Source organism: Mytilus galloprovincialis, chromosome 10 (assembly GCF_965363235.1).
Source record: "Mytilus galloprovincialis chromosome 10, xbMytGall1.hap1.1, whole genome shotgun sequence".
Taxonomy (NCBI): domain Eukaryota; kingdom Metazoa; phylum Mollusca; class Bivalvia; order Mytilida; family Mytilidae; genus Mytilus; species Mytilus galloprovincialis.
Window position 1 is genome coordinate 21,470,360 of NC_134847.1, and position 13,875 is coordinate 21,484,234.

Sequence of the window (13,875 nt, forward strand, 5' to 3'; positions counted from 1 at the left end):
ACGCTGAAATCTCTCGCCTTCTTTACTAATTGATATTAGTTGATAATACTAAATTTGAAGGTTTATTAAAACTGTCTCATAATCTTAACATTAACCAAGAAAAAACTTAACATTGACCAATGAACCATGAAAATGAGGTAAAGATAAGATGAACTATGCCAGGCAAAATAAAAGTTTAACAAATATAGTTGAACTATTGCTTATAGTTTAAGAAAAACAGACCAAAACCAAAAACTTAACACTGTTTAATGAACCATAAAAATGAGGTCACGGTCAAATAAAACATGCGCGACTGACATATAGATCATTAAACATTTCCATACACCAAATATAGTTGACCTATTGCATATAGTATTAGAAAAAAAAAACATAACTCAAAAACTTCACTTTGACCACAGATGACACCTGGCAACTAGACATACACACTTTACAATCATCCCATACACTAAATATAGTAGACCTATTGCATACAGTATAAGAAAAACAGACCAAAACAAAAAAAGCTGAACAATAACCATTGAACCATGAAAGTGAGGTCAAGGTCAAATGCACCTTCCAGTTGAATATGTACACCTTACAGTCCTTAAATACACTGAATATAGGTGACCTATTGCTTATAGTATCTGAGATATGGACTTGACCATGCACCAAAACTTAACCTTGTTCACTGATCTGTGAAATGAGGTCAAGGTTAAGTGAAAACTAAAGCTAACGCCTCCACTGCCTGATCACTATCCCTATGTCAAGGTTTCTGATATAAAATTTGCAGGTTCGACAAAAACAATCATTGTTAAAGGCTAGATTACATTTAATTGCTAAAACCAAGGTTTTCTGGTGGAGAATTGTATAATTGTACTGATTATTCATTGTTGAAGACCAAAATAACATCCAGTTGCTTAAATCCATGATACATTTTAAAGAGTTGTCTTATTGTAATAATCATCATTGTTGAAGGCTCTGGTGGAGTTTTCTTATTGTTTTAATTCTTTATTGTTGAAGGCTCTGGTGGAGAGTTATCTTATTGTGATAATTCATCATTGTTAAAGGCTCTGGTGGCGAGTTGTTTTATTGTTTTAAGTCTTCATTGTTCAAGGCCAGAAAACATACAATTACTTAAATCCACAATATATTTTGGAGAGCTGACTTATTGTAACAATTTATCATTGTTGAAGGCCAGATAACTTTTATTTGCTTAAATCCATATAATCTGTGGATAATTGCATTTTTGTACAGATTATTCATTGTTGAATGCACAATATCTGTTGGAGAGTTGTTTTATTGTTACTATTATTCATTTTTTATGACCAGCTATGTAACATTCATTTGCTTAAATTCACTGTCTCTGGTGGCAAGTTGTTTTATTCAAACAATTCTTCATTGTTGAAGGCCAGATTACATATTATTGCTTGAAATCAAGTATTTTGGTGGATACTTGTTTTAGTGTACAGATTATTTATTGTTGAAGGCCAAATAATGTACAATTACTTAAATCCATGATAACTGTTGAAGAGTTGTTTTATTGCAAATAACGTTCTTTCTTGAAGAATAGATAACATAATATGCTCTGTTCGATAGAAATACACTTTATGCAACTGGATATCTGTTATCCTATTTTGGCTGGGAAAAAAATCTATATCAAAAGTCTATAACTGTTTGAAACTATAAGTTGTTCTAAGAACATTAAATATTAGATATTTCACATTTGAACATGTTGAATGTTCCTAAAACCAATCACAGCTGTTCAAGGCTAGTAAATGTGTACTTGCATAGGTCGATTTCTATTCAACGCAGCTTATGTATTGGCTTAAATCCAGGATTGCTGGTGGTCAGTTGTTAAATTGTATATATTAATAAAAAATTTAAATCAAATTTTATTGGAAAAAAACTGTCCAATTAGATTTGGAGTCAGATTGTATTCTGGTTCCCATGAATCATGGTCATGGCTAAATCCATCCCAATGAACCAAGTACTCTCGTGAGCTTCTAACAGTTCTAGTGGCAATGATGCCTTTCACTCCCCATTCTGAAAGAAAAATAAAACATTGTAGTTATATGAAAAATAAAGAAGTTCATTTATTTCATAGCAAAGTGATCTATATGAATCTTTTTTGGTGAAACTGACCTAAGTCTATATGTACAGCAATGTTAATGATAAATTTAAACAAAAACAAAATGTCAGTTAGTCAAAATATAGAATCAATTTTAATAGTTTGTTTATTAGAAGAAGTTAATTTTAACATTCAATTGCATTATTTCTAATCAAAAAGTTATATTTTAACTATGCCATAAACATCAACAGCACAATTTGTCAAGATATTTGACATGTTATAAATATACCAAATACATAATATCATATAAATAATTTCTGTTCAAGTGAATTATTAGAAAATAACAGATGACTGATAAATCCAGATAATGCAGAGCTTTTTCTGTGTCATTCTAGTTATAATTAAAATTCTAACTTGCACTTTTATTACCTTTGTTGTTCTTTCGCTTTTTAGTGGCTTTTGTCCTGTTAGCAGCTGTCCCTCTTGGTCTTTTGCTGGTATGTGTGACTGGTGGTGATGTGAGTGTATGTGTGACTGGTGGTGATGTGAGTGCATGTGTGACTGGTGGTGATGTGAGTGTATGTGTGACTAGTGGTGATGTGAGTGTATGTGTGACTGGTGGTGATGTGAGTGTATGTGTGACTTGTGGTGATGTGAGTGTATGATTGACTGGTGGTGATGTGAGTGTGTGTGTTACTGGTGGTGATGTGAGTGTATGTGTGACTAGTGTTGATGTGAGTGTATGTGTGACTGGTGGTGATGTGAGTGTCAGTGTGACTGGTAGTGTATGTGTGACTGGTGGTGATGAGAGTTTATGTGTGACTGGTGGTGATGTGAGTGCATGTGTGACAGGTGGTGATGTGAGTGTATGTGTGACTGGTGGTGATGCAAGTGTATGTGTGACTGGTGGTGATGGTAGTGTATGTATGACTGGTGGTGATGGTAGTGTATGTGTGACTGGTGGTGATGTGAGTGTATGTGTGACTGGTGGTGATGTGAGTGTATGTGTGACTGGTGGTGATGTGAGTGCATGTGTGACTGGTGGTGATGTGAGTGTATGTGGGACTGGTGGTGATGGTAGTGTATGTGTGACTGGTGGTGATGTGAGTGTATGTGTGACTGGTGGTGATGGTAGTGTATGTGTGACTGGTGGTGATGTGAGTGTATGTGTGACTGGTGCTGATGTGAGTGTATGTGTGACTGGTGCTGATGTGAGTGTATGTGTGACTGGTGGTGATGTGAGTGTGTGTATGACTGGAAGTGTATGTGTGACTTGTGGTGATGTGAGTGTATGTGTGACTGGTGGTGATGTGAATGCATGAGTTACTGGTGTTTTTTTTAGTGTGAGTGTTTGTTTGGCTGGTGTTTTTTTTTAGTGTGAATGTTTGTTTGGCTGCTGTTTTTTTTAATGATTTTTTGACTGTTGTTTTGTTTGGTTGTATATGTGTGACTGGTGGTGATGTGAGTGTATGTGTGACTGGTGGTGATGTGAGTGTATGTGTGACTGGTGTTGATGTGAGTGTATGTGTGACTGGTGGTGATGTGAGTGTATGTGTGACTGGTGGTGATGTGAGTGTCTGTGTGACTGGTGGTGATATGAATGCATGTGTGACTGGTAGTGTATGTGTGACTGGTTGTGATGGGAGTATGTGTGTGACTGGTGGTGATGCAAGTGAATAAATGTTTTCTTCAACCTCAGGAGTTACCAGTAAATTATAGAGTAGTTCTTCACTTCCAGGTTCTACAAAAAAAAATTCATTAATATGGTATTTTTCACTGCATCTCCAATATTTAATTTTCATTACCAAATTTTCTTGGTTTGAAAAAAAAAAAGTTTTTATAAAACAAAGTATTGTCCCTAAAGCATTGCCACAGGAAATATGCATAACATCAGGGCTCACACTACTTCAGAATTATAGGGAGAAGTGACTTCTCTTTTTGAAATTGATAGGGAGAAGTGGTGAGATTTAAAAGAGAAGTGCTCATTCGCACGGTGCGCTACAATGTTTGGATTTTACAATAGTATAAAGGACCATATGTAAATAATGTTCTTTTTATATTGTTCATTTCATATCTGAGTAAAAAAAATACAATTAAAGTAACATTTGAAATTAAAAGTTGTTTAAGTTTTACTAAGGTTCTTGTGAGAAACTTGTTCCAACTAAATATCTAGCACTAAAAAAAAAAATTTTAAAAATGTAAAGAAACTATAATATATCATTATTACAATTTAATTAAAAATTATCTTGTGTATGAAATTCAGTGTTTCTCATAAAAAAATATAAAAGTTATTAAGCTGGGCCATAATATATTGAAATTAGTATGATAGTCTCAGTGTTAAGCAACTTTAATCAATAGTTTGAAACAATCCATAAAAAATATAGGGAATTATATACAGCAATCAATTAGATGTAACCAAAAGTCTCTTAATGTGTGTGGAATATATTTCCCCATATCCAATCTTTTGCTCACTAAACACATCATTTTTTAATTGTGATAAATATATTTAAAAAATATTAAATTAATTATTGCAATTTCAGGCTAAGCCGGATTAAAAACCTGGTTTAAAATCTCAGAATGTGAGTTTTTATTATTGCTATTCTCTCTTTCTTATATATTAATTAATAGCAAAAACATAGCAATAATTTCAGAAAAACAATACTTTTATAAGAAATCTTGTTATTAGCAATATACATACCAATTCCAATAGCAGCAACTTGAGAATCATCATTCTCAATCTGGTGGTGTGACTGACTGAAATGTAGAAAATATGGGATTCAAATAATCTTTTTGCCTATTTTTATTTATCTAATCTAGCAAAATTTGTAACAAAGTTGTATAGGTAGCTTAATAATAAATGTGTTATTATTGATTCGATTGCTTTATTGTAGTAAATGTTAATGAAACAAAAAATTGTGCATGCTCTTGTGCTAAAGATACCCCCTCATATAACTTATTTAGGAGAATGGCTGGTCAGATTGAAAAATATTTACAAAGTAAAAGTGTATAGGTAGTTAATATCTGAAAAATTGGAAAAGTGCTCACATATTACAACTCACCACTGTTACGCTGCTCATTTAATGGATAATTGAACAGATGGACAAATCGATTGCAATAAAGGCTAGCCCCAACCCCTTTACAATGGGGTTATAACATGAAATCTGTAGGCATACACCAGATGCATAGTATTATAAAGAACAATATAAATCAAATCCATTTTAAAATTCATGAAAGTTTCATTAATTTTGAATTGAATGAATAAATACAGTGGAAAAAGTATTCACAAAAATATAGTACTTCAGAGTATTAGTTGTCCTGTGTTTTTTAATGAAATCCTTTTTACAATGCAGCTGAAAGTGATAAGGTGGTACTTGGAAGAAAACTATTCTGGAATATTATTTCCACAGGAATAAATATTACAGTAGATGTTCCTAACAGGATACATAGTATGGAATATTTGTATTACTATGAAACATATATACAAAATGTGATCTATATGGGAACCGTGACGTTGTACTAAGAAGGATATGTCATCAGATGTGGAGATGTCTCTCATCATAAAGAATAATGTTCACATGATTAGGTCTCGGATACAGTGTAAAAACTGTAAAAAGTGTCATTTTACCATAAAGTGGGACTATTGTATCGAAACATTAATATTTACATTCATCTATACTGTACACGAAACAAAGATCAAAAACTTTAAAACAAACAGAGAGTTATCGAATTGTTACATTGTAATTGATAATACACTCAAAAATTGGCGAGTTTAAGTTTAAACTGTGACATCGATAGTAAAATTTTCAATCGGTGACAAGTGTGGACACAGATCAGTGTGAATAGTACGTTTGGATGTTTGACAGTGTTTTCTGACAAAAAGAGTTTTCTGGTTTTCCGCATAGGGTTCTATGTTGAACTGTTGTGCCCAGTGACAGTCAACCTGTACCAAATACTGAAAATGATAGTCGTACATTCAATATTGTGTTTTACCGTGATCAATATATATAAAAAGATGTGGTATGAGTGTTAATGAGCGACTGTTACTCTCCATCCAAGTCACACTTTGTAAAAGTAAACCATTATCAGGTAAATCAAGCCTGTCGTGAAGGAGACACTTCTTTAAATCAGTGCTGACCGATCATATATTTTATTTAGCTAGACATTGCTTTAAATATTAAATCTACACATATTTGGAAGAGATATATAGCTCTGCATTTTTTCATGTTAATCAATCGACAAAACTTCACAAATAGATACTGTATAGGAAAATGTGGTATGAGTGCCAATGAGACAACTCTCCATACAACTAACAATGTATAACAGTTATAGCTCAAGGGACGGCCTTCAACACGGAGAAATGGCTCACACCGAACAACAAGCTAAAAAGGTCCCCAAAATTACTGGTGTAAAACCAACGGTCTAATCTATAGAAAAACCAGAAACGAGAAACAATTATGAACAACATAAACAGACGACAACCATTGATTCACAAAGTGTGTTCACTACTCCGCGTCTCAATTATTCTAAATCATGCATTAAACGTTGTTTGAGAAAATATATCCAACTATTTTCACTAATACATAGTTACCAACCAACCTTGATAAATTGCATTATCTGTTCTTAGTCATTCGATGGACAAGGTCAAGTGATTTTAATATATTATGTACAATGCAAGTGAATATAGAAATATGATCATTTGGTCTTCTTCCGAATGGCAGTAAACCCTTGCCAAAGTTGGACATCCGTTTGGTGTGCGGGATGCAACAACAAATGTCATGCAGAGTGGTGTATATAGAGAGTAACACGCTATCTGCAGGTTAAGAACCATTGCAACAACTTCTTGAGGGGCTGTCGGTGAGTTTTGTCTGATCCCATTGCTAGGCAATTTCCTGTCCATATTCAATATTCTGAGTGTCCACTCGCAATCCAAGTTTTTATTGACCTTTTTTCATCGCGGATAGCATCTGTTACAGGACCTACCTATAATTATATTTATTATTACATTGTTTTCGACCTGAGCATTTATGTAATATTTGCCACTGGACATTAAGCAAAATTTTGATATCTTAAGTACTGTATGAATATGTTATTATTATTTTAAGGGATTAGTTCTTAACTAATGGGGTTATACTCTTGAAATTAAGATTATTCATATAAAATATTGTTCAACTATTCCATGTCGGACTAATGGGGTGTCGGACCAATAGTGTATCGGACCAAGGAGGTTATATGCTATATATAACCTCCTTGATCGGACTAATGGGGCGTAGGCATAACAGGGCTGCCCCATCATTCCGATAACCCATTACTCCAACAGACAATTATACCGAAATCTTTTTATTCCAACAGCTCATTAATCCGACAACGCATCTTTCATAACATCTTTGCTAGCCAAGGGGTACGATCCATTTCCCTCTCTCTGGAGAGATGGGAAGAGGATCGTAACCCTTGGCTAGCGAAGATGGTTTCATAAGTGTATGGGTAATTTTTTCTCTTAAAAGACCGACTCCGTTCTCAATAATATATATGGTTGTCCGTTTAGATTCCGATCTTCTACTCGTTCACACACCAATGAGACAGAGATATTCGAGGTTAATAGGTAGTATGCCTAGTTTATACACCAATGAGACAGAGTATTAGATTGGTATACAGGGCCGTAACTAGCCTCTTTTAATAGTGAGGCAAAATATTTTCGCCGAGCGGAACGAGGCGAAAAATTTTGTGCGAGGGGTCTGGGGGCCGCTGAAGGCAGCCCCCAGAAGATCTGAGAAAAATAACGCAAAATCGTGCATTCTGAGCGTTTCCCAGACTCTTTCTTGCATTGAAACGGCTTAATTAAATAATCTTTAGATATTTTTTTCGACAATCAGGTCCCAAAGCAAAAACAAAGATTCATTGTAATTTAAGACTTTTAGGTATTAGAGACAACATTAAAAGACCGATATGTAGGCCATGATAAAGCAAAAATCGTAATTCTCATAATTATTAATACCGTATCTGTCTGTCTGTTCTTGTCTTGTATTATGATTCTATTATGATTAGACTTTGGTGATTTTTTGTGACTAGATTTAAATATAGTGATATTGCAGTATTATACTTTAAGTGCTTGTACTGAGGGGGGCAAGGGGGGGTCCCAATAACAGCAAAACAGCAAATTGATTTGGCTTATAACAGATAACAAGGATTTAAAATGGACAAAAACAGATAACAGTAAATGAAATATTAAAATAAGTCGGGTCATTGACAAATCAAGTATTTCTTATTACGGGTATAATCCTTTGTAAGGCAGCAACCATTTGATTTTCTGGGGGGGCTATGGTTTTTTTTTCTGTACAAACTTTTTTTTTCGCCTGCCGCGAAAAACAATCTATTTTTTTCGCGACAAGTCGAAAACAATTTTTTTCTTTCAATTTTAGCATTACATATAGTGGCAGCTGAGGGTGAAACAAACAATTTTTTTTTCTCAGAATCAAAAACAAATTATTTTTTTCTTCAAAAACTGGAAACAAACTTTTTTTTCCAAAAAAAACCATAGCCCCCCCCCAGAAAATCAAATGGTTGCTGCCTAATGAATTCCATTTTCTATGAACATGTTCTTAAAATTATGTATCTAGAATATGTTCACTACTCAGTATATTTTTATATGCTCGTTTACGGGATTATGGAATACTGTTGTCCGTCTGTCGTCAACATGTCAAACATTAACTCCAACACTCTTTAACCAATTTGCATAAAACTTTGGAAAAATGTTTATATTTATTGACGTGAACTCCCCTTCGTTTTTTGATAAATTTCAGATTTAAAGTTTTTGAGTAATGGGGTTTTATTTAATAAAAATGGGTTTTTTTTCAGTTTTCTGATAATATCTCAAAAATCCTTTCACAAATTTGCACGGAATTTTGGTGAATTATTTATATCTATTGACATGAGCTCCCTTCCAATTTTTATAAATTTTAGATTTTACGTTATAGCTATTGTTGTAAGCGCCCTTTCTATTTTCATTAATTTTAGATTTTATGTTATTGAGTTGAGGGGTTCTATTAAAAAAGGTGATATTTTCCAGTTTTCAGACAATAACTCAACAATGTTTTCAGCAGTTCTCATGAAACTTTTTTTGAAAATTTTTATAAATACCTGATATGACATAAGGAAGTTATCGAATATTTCAAAAAGGGCGACGGGCGTATCATGCGCTCATGGCGTAGCTGTTTATTTGTTATAGAATACTTTTTTCAGCATTTATTTTTAAACAGTTATAGAAACTCTATAATTTAAATACTGTGTAATAAAATTGAAAATAGAAATTAGGAGTATGTCAAAGAGAAAAAAATGATGGCTAGTAAAAAAGGGCAGTTATGGTATCAAAGCAGGTCCAATTGACATATAGTTCTTGTGCTTGTTGCTACTGAAAAATGACCTAAAGGAGTTTGAAAATATATATTCGCATCTGACTTTTTTTAAATGCCCATTTAATGAGGTGTGTAAATTTTTCTTAATAAGACTATGAGGCAAAGTGGTATATAGGGTAGAAAAATCAAAAGCACCAATTATAAGCATGCAATTTATCAAGTACGTCGAACCAATTTTGACACTCCAAAAGTAATTTATTCCACTATTTTCATAGGCTCAATTTGAACAATTTTTTTTATCAGGCTTTTGATTGCACCAAGTGTACTAGTAAGTAGAATACATAGTTTAGTACGGGAACAATGGCTTGAAGACAAAATAAATCTTTGTTTGTAATGAGCTATGTGCAGCTTCGGAACCCAGTACATGGTTGGAACTTTCATTGTACAATGTGTTTGGTTCTGCTTGAAAAGAATCACAGAGCTGAGTCAATGTACCATATTAAATAAAAGGTTAACTGTTTGTAAGGACCTAGTCCTTAATTGAGATTCTTGTCAGATATTCTTGGCCATATGTTTTCCTTTTTGTCATATTAAGAATTGCTCTGATTAAATATGCTGGTACGGGAAACAAGGAACATTATCCTCATACAAAAAAATAAGATAATTCTAAATACATGTTCTAAAAAATGGAATTTATTACAAAGGATAATCTTAAGATATACTGGAATTGTCCTGGACCTCACTTCTGTGATGGGTATATGTTAAAGGAATCCTTCTCCGAATACAGGACCAACTTATCAGTAGTGGTAGACCCCAATGTCCAATGATCTCCAATTTCTACCGAAAATTTGCTGTAAAAAATGCTAACATTCCAATTTTCAATAACAGTTAACAGCAAATACATTATCACAATAACAGATAACAAAAAAACTAAAAGCCCAATAACAGCTAACACAGAATAGGACAATAACAGCTAACAGCAAATATATTTTCAGAATAACAGATAACAAAGAATTAAATTGCCCCATAGCAGCATAACAGTTAAACCCCTTGCCCCCCCCCTAGTACTGCTTAAGTCCACACTAGGGACCATCTTCACCTTGTTTTACGATCTTTTACGGTATTAATGATTCTTTAAAAGTATTGTTGAAGACCATCCGGCAACTATCAAGATGAAGAGCAGGAACACAAACTTTGACCATTGATCATTTGTACTTTTTCTATGCATTGACTTTGTGTGCGATTATGTCCCCATACTCCTTTATTATCTGTTAAAGGGTGTCAACACGACTTAATGCAAGTTAAATTTAACCTTTCGATGTAAAAGGTCATATATGGCAATACCTTGTTTTTTTTTCTTCAAATTATTTGATACCGGGAAATATGTGACCTTACTTTAATTCAAACCATGTCAGCTATCTAGTTTTATTTACAATAAAACAAACTGTTTGTATTCTTTGATATCAATTTCAATTATCCATGCAGAAAGGAAATTTTTTTGTGTGTGTCCACTGAGTAGCATCCCATGTTCTTAAAATATATTTCTCGCACAATTCATTTCTGGACATCGGTGGACATGCAACATTGCAAAACCACATTTACAAATGAAAATCAACGCTCAGACTATAGTCATAAAGTAGGACAATAAAAGAACAAAATCTACAAGCCCGGAACACAGAAGTACAAACAATAGACCATCAACTCTAAAAACTAAAAGGAAAATAGAAACATGGATAACGAAAAAAAAATCCAGGGGATAAACCAAAGAGTGAAAAGAACTTGCTTCTTGCAAGACTTTCCGTGAAAACAATTTAATATGAAAACAACCTTTTCTTTCATTTTTTTTTTTAATTTTTTACATGAGGCATTTGCCTCATTTGCCTCAATGTAGTTACGGCCCTGGTATAGGTTATATTATGTTCATGCACCAATGAGACAGTTATTCGATCGATTTACCACTAGTATAACGTTCTTATACACCAACCAGGCAGAGATATTCGATGGGAATAAGCTCTATACATTGTTCATACATCAATGAAACAGTTATTCGACGAGTGGCGTTTTTGATTGTTGAAGGCCATATACATATACATGTACTTGATGATATCCACGATATCTGGTGGAGAGTTGTTTTACTGTAATTTTTCGTTGTGGAAGGCCATGCATATAACATACAATTCTTGCTTGAATTCACGTTCTCTTGTTGAGAATTGTCTTATGGTAAAACAAGAGTGAACACGCTGAAATCTCTCGCCTTCTTTACTAATTGATATTAGTTGATAATACTAAATTTGAAGGTTTATTAAAACTGTCTCATAATCTTAACATTAACCAAGAAAAAACTTAACATTGACCAATGAACCATGAAAATGAGGTAAAGATAAGATGAACTATGCCAGGCAAAATAAAAGTTTAACAAATATAGTTGAACTATTGCTTATAGTTTAAGAAAAACAGACCAAAACCAAAAACTTAACACTGTTTAATGAACCATAAAAATGAGGTCACGGTCAAATAAAACATGCGCGACTGACATATAGATCATTAAACATTTCCATACACCAAATATAGTTGACCTATTGCATATAGTATTAGAAAAAAAAAACATAACTCAAAAACTTCACTTTGACCACAGATGACACCTGGCAACTAGACATACACACTTTACAATCATCCCATACACTAAATATAGTAGACCTATTGCATACAGTATAAGAAAAACAGACCAAAACAAAAAAAGCTGAACAATAACCATTGAACCATGAAAGTGAGGTCAAGGTCAAATGCACCTTCCAGTTGAATATGTACACCTTACAGTCCTTAAATACACTGAATATAGGTGACCTATTGCTTATAGTATCTGAGATATGGACTTGACCATGCACCAAAACTTAACCTTGTTCACTGATCTGTGAAATGAGGTCAAGGTTAAGTGAAAACTAAAGCTAACGCCTCCACTGCCTGATCACTATCCCTATGTCAAGGTTTCTGATATAAAATTTGCAGGTTCGACAAAAACAATCATTGTTAAAGGCTAGATTACATTTAATTGCTAAAACCAAGGTTTTCTGGTGGAGAATTGTATAATTGTACTGATTATTCATTGTTGAAGACCAAAATAACATCCAGTTGCTTAAATCCATGATACATTTTAAAGAGTTGTCTTATTGTAATAATCATCATTGTTGAAGGCTCTGGTGGAGTTTTCTTATTGTTTTAATTCTTTATTGTTGAAGGCTCTGGTGGAGAGTTATCTTATTGTGATAATTCATCATTGTTAAAGGCTCTGGTGGCGAGTTGTTTTATTGTTTTAAGTCTTCATTGTTCAAGGCCAGAAAACATACAATTACTTAAATCCACAATATATTTTGGAGAGCTGACTTATTGTAACAATTTATCATTGTTGAAGGCCAGATAACTTTTATTTGCTTAAATCCATATAATCTGTGGATAATTGCATTTTTGTACAGATTATTCATTGTTGAATGCACAATATCTGTTGGAGAGTTGTTTTATTGTTACTATTATTCATTTTTTATGACCAGCTATGTAACATTCATTTGCTTAAATTCACTGTCTCTGGTGGCAAGTTGTTTTATTCAAACAATTCTTCATTGTTGAAGGCCAGATTACATATTATTGCTTGAAATCAAGTATTTTGGTGGATACTTGTTTTAGTGTACAGATTATTTATTGTTGAAGGCCAAATAATGTACAATTACTTAAATCCATGATAACTGTTGAAGAGTTGTTTTATTGCAAATAACGTTCTTTCTTGAAGAATAGATAACATAATATGCTCTGTTCGATAGAAATACACTTTATGCAACTGGATATCTGTTATCCTATTTTGGCTGGGAAAAAAATCTATATCAAAAGTCTATAACTGTTTGAAACTATAAGTTGTTCTAAGAACATTAAATATTAGATATTTCACATTTGAACATGTTGAATGTTCCTAAAACCAATCACAGCTGTTCAAGGCTAGTAAATGTGTACTTGCATAGGTCGATTTCTATTCAACGCAGCTTATGTATTGGCTTAAATCCAGGATTGCTGGTGGTCAGTTGTTAAATTGTATATATTAATAAAAATTTTAAATCAAATTTTATTGGAAAAAAACTGTCCAATTAGATTTGGAGTCAGATTGTATTCTGGTTCCCATGAATCATGGTCATGGCTAAATCCATCCCAATGAACCAAGTACTCTCGTGAGCTTCTAACAGTTCTAGTGGCAATGATGCCTTTCACTCCCCATTCTGAAAGAAAAATAAAACATTGTAGTTATATGAAAAATAAAGAAGTTCATTTATTTCATAGCAAAGTGATCTATATGAATCTTTTTTGGTGAAACTGACCTAAGTCTATATGTACAGCAATGTTAATGATAAATTTAAACAAAAACAAAATGTCAGTTAGTCAAAATATAGAATCAATTTTAATAGTTTGTTTATTAGAAGAAGTTAATTTTAACATTCA